This window comes from Primulina eburnea, chromosome 18, assembly GCF_022965805.1.
Source record: "Primulina eburnea isolate SZY01 chromosome 18, ASM2296580v1, whole genome shotgun sequence".
Taxonomy (NCBI): Eukaryota; Viridiplantae; Streptophyta; class Magnoliopsida; order Lamiales; family Gesneriaceae; genus Primulina; species Primulina eburnea.
In genome coordinates, this window is record NC_133118.1 from 2,872,484 (window position 1) to 2,877,253 (window position 4,770).

A 4,770-nucleotide genomic window follows, 5' to 3' on the forward strand; every position below is an offset into this window, starting at 1 on the left:
CAAACTAGAGTTTTATATACTCTATAAAATTTTAGTGGCATACAGTGTAAACTTTTATAAAATTTTAAAAAGTCATATGATATTCAAACTTGATTTTTAAAAACTCTCAAAAGTCTATAGGTATTCAAAATAGTCAATAGATTTTTAGTGACTCTATGAAATTCATTTATGTACAAGAATTTTAGTCTAAGGTAAAACAATAAAATGTCAAAAAAAGTATTTGATTCAACCTAAAGATTTGGATGTACACTTAATCGATAAAATCTCCCAAACTCATATACTCAATACAAACACTAACATTTTCATTTTTTTCTCATCTATTTATTTTTTCTTTTATTATACGTTTTAAAAACATATTTTTTTATTTAATAACAATAGTTTAAAATCAAAATTATTAACACCGTTCATTTTATTTTTGAAATTCCAGTCACAAAACCTCATAAAATTTAAAATTATATTTATTAAAATCTTTAAAAAATTATTACACTACATAATAAAAAATTATAATATTTTATTGACCTATAATTATTTTTAATAAGTAAAATTTATTTTATTTTATTAATTTATATAACATTTGATGTTTAATTATTTTCTATAATTTTAGTTAATCTATATCTTAATTTTGATTATAACTCAAAATTCTTGCACATGATATTTTTCATTAACTTAAATGAGAATATATATATATATGTATATATAATTACAAATACTTTAACATACTTATTATTTATTTTTAGGTACAAATAATTGTCTTGTTTATTTTTTTATTTGACATATTGTTTATATATTACATGATTATTTATATTTTTGTAGTTTTCAAAGATTATGTATATTATTCAATAGTTAATTAACTCTACAAATATGATTTGATGGCTAAATATTTTTTTAGTGGATATCCAAATCGACGTCAATTATTAGCTCTTTCTCGAGATATACTATATCATCTTTCGAAAATTCACAGGTCAATGTCGTCACCCTAAAGATGATAAAGAGTTGTTCAATCTTTGTCATTTCTTTGATGAATGTTGTTGAGTGGACATTTGGTATATTTGAATTACGGTTCAAAATATTCACGATGACTCCTCCATTTCCATATACGATCCAAAGTGAGCTTGTATTGACTTTTGCTAGATAACACAATTTTCTTCCAAAGAAGTGTCGATTTGACAAGCACGTCCGGAACTCCCGATTCATTCTGGATGGTGCCTCGGCCCTCGGAATGGTATACAATGAACAATTACACATCAAGGCAGAGAAAGGATCAACGGCAATCGAGTCTAACCTGCGGTTTTCTCGTAGAAATCATACTTGATGAGGAAACACAGGTTTCAAATGAGGGTGACTCATTTTTTGGCACAAGCCTCTTAATCATAACCAGCAGAACACTATCTCGACATTCCCCAAACTTATATTATAAAGTAGTATGGACATAGTTGAGAACCCTTCTAAATCATTTCTTCCAAGAGTAGCATTGCCTCATAAAATTCTCTTCTTTTCAGCAAGCTTTGGACAAAAACATTGAATGTAACACAATCGGGCGTAGAAATCATACTTAATTCAGTACCATCTGTAAATAATATGTGGACTAACCAAAGTCAGTAGATAGCAGACCAGGTCTTTCATAAACCTGCCTTCTCTTTAGACTTCCATGTCCCACGAACAATCAACTGACACAAGGAAATAAAAATTAAATTGAAATTACAAAAAACAAGTTGCTAAACCGACTAAAGTGTTGCAATAAACGTAGAATGCATTCAACATAAAAACGATGCTTCAGCAATCATTAGATTTTTAGAGCGTACAAACTTACCATTTTATGTGAGTAGTTTCATATCTTTATTGGTATGGAAAGATGTATATGACTTCAATTAGGAACTTAGGGAAACTGAGGTTTCAGAGAAGGATTATTCATTTTCTTGGAACAAGCCTTTTCATCATATCCAGCAGAACACTATCTCGACATTCCTCGAACTTATGAAATAGCATGGACACGGTTGTTGCATCACCTGAGAAACCCCTTCTTACCATTTCTTCAGAGAGCTGCATTGCCTCGTTAAGTTCTTCTCTTTTTAGCAGGTTCTGAACAAAAACATTGAATGTCACACTATTGGGTGTACAACCAACTTTTTCCATATCTATCAGCATATCTTTTGCCTCTTGCACATGTCCCTCTAGACGAAGTGAGCCGATCATGATGTTATAAATCACAACATTGGGATTCAAACCTTTCAAATGAAGTTGGTTGAAAAGAATTCTAGCAACATCAGGTTTTCCACCCTTGGATAATCCATCTATCATGATAGAATAGATGACTATGTTAGGATTGAGACCTCTATGTTCCATAGTTTGCAGAAACGAAAATGCTTGGGTAAATTGTCGAGTCTTACACAAGCTTTGCAACATAACAGAATAAGTAATTATGTCGGGATATACTTTCTGAGCTTCCATCTCATTGAAAAGCTTCTGACCAGCTTCATATATACCTGCACGAAATAATCCTTGTAACATGATGGTGTAGGAAATTGTTGTAGGCCCCAAACCCTTGGAGGAAATTTCATGAAAAACATTCCAAGCTTCATCCACCATTCCTTTCTTAAGGTATCTATCAAGCAAGCTGCTGTAGCTAATAATACACGGCTTGAAACCCATAAATTCCAAGGAATCAAACAATCTTCGTGCTCTATCCATTTCTCCTCGAAAACAATATCCATCTATCAAGGCATTATACGTGACAATATCAGGCGAAATATTTCTTTTCTTCATGCTTTTCAACAAATCCTCTGCATCAATAATCATTCCTTCCTTGCAAAACGCATCAACCAATATGTTAAAAGTAATCACATCTGGATAGATGTTGAGACATTGCATGTCGATAAAAAAGTCTTTCACCTCTTTCCATCGGCCAACATTGCAAAGGCTCTGGATCAATGAATTGTAAGTAACGATATTGGAGAAACCCCTTTCTCAATCATATTGTACAATAATCGGAGTGCATCATCTACCATCTTATCTTTACCGAGACTATCGAGCACCGTGTTATAAGAGTAGACATCAGGTCTGCAAGTTCCTTTTTCCAACATACCGAGCAAATCACGGGCCATGAGAGTGCGCCCAGCTTGGCACAGCCCATTTATTACGGCTAGATATGTGAATTCGTTTGGCTCACATAGTTTCTCTCTTAATAACTTCTTAAAAATCTCTACCGCATGAGAAGCCTTATCTGCCGAAAAGAACCCTTTGATGAGAGTGCTAAAGGTGATTGTGTCTGGTTCATGACCAAGCTTGAATAAGCTACCCAAGATCGAGACCCCCAAATCTACTCGATTCAGGTGACAATAACAATTAATCACTATATTCATGGTGAAATCATCGAGAACACCCAACTGACGCATTTCATCAAACATTAAAAGTGCAGCATAATAGTGTTTCATCTTTCCAACCACAGTCAATAGCTTGTTGAATTCAATAACAGAAGGCTTCGGTCTCACTCTCACCATTTCACGAAACATGCACACAGCATCGTCCAGCTCATTTATACCACTAAAATCAAATCTCGGTTTATGTAGTAAAATGGGGTTTTCTTCTTCTTTCTGAGATCTTACACCATGAAATGTAGCACAAAAATAAGAATATGGATAATTACTCACAGTCGGACCTAAAATTCGTCTCCGATTCAGAGCAATCGCCTGATTTCTCCTCATATTTCTTTAATCAACAGTAGAAAAAACTCACCCCTGATGATCTTCATTTCTTCGTTTGCGATTTGAACCTTTGATTATTCTTTATTGATACTCTATTCTAGCTTGTTTATATGATTAAAATAAATTTATTTGACTACTCAATACAATGAATATTATTTAATTAGTAAAAACAAACACAAATGTAGAATCGAGTGTTTCCAGTTTTACCAAAACCTAGTCAATGACAATAGTAGAACCTCAATATTTTAAATTGTATAACATTTCAAGTATTACGATTTAATAGTACACATAATAAAGAAAAGTATTGCATCGTTATAGAAAATTTGTTAGGATCGAAAATTAATTTAGAGAGATGATAAATAAAAAATCTCAACAATTTTGCATGAATAAAGAGTAAAGAGATCCGTCTTTATTAATTATATATACATATATATATTCTCATTTAAGTTAAATGAGATGACTTTATCAAATTTGGTTAATTTTTTTTAAATTGGATTCTCAGAACTTTACTATAGTGCATTTATTTTATTTAAGTTGTCTAAACAATGAAATTGCAAATGAAATGATACTTGAGATTTTTGAAACACTAATATTAATATCCACACTTAACTAACTAATTTTGCATTTTATATGCACTATACTTTCGAGCATAGCAGAACATGGAGAACATTGCACGTTTGTTTGGTTGGTGGGCCGCCCATCAGCATCAAGGCAGCTACCAAAAAGTTCAGGAGCTGGAGTTTTCTTTTTCCCTGTAAATGCTGATCTATGTTCATTCATATGTGCTGCATTCAATATATTCTCTTTCTAATTAGTGTGCTCTGTGCGACCTGAGTATCAGAATGGCCATGTCGAAAACTCTTCCGATGCCACTGTATTTCTTGTTGAGTGTGCGCAGATCATTTGACCCGAGCTCATACTATCCGGTCAAGACTACTCCCAGTACAGGTCATGCTAGGTCACCCGAGCTCATCTAACTGGTCAAGAGTATTAACAATACAGGTCACACCAGACCACCCAAGAGTAGTCATAATGCAAGGCTAGACCATACGAATACATCCATACGGTC

The 4,770-nt window shown here is 32.9% G+C and overlaps 1 pseudogene; it reads right to left on the reverse strand.

The window, feature by feature from the left end:
* Positions 1–1,874: 1,874 nt before the first annotated feature.
* Positions 1,875–3,772, reverse strand: LOC140818999 (uncharacterized; annotated as a pseudogene).
* Positions 3,773–4,770: the final 998 nt, after the last annotated feature.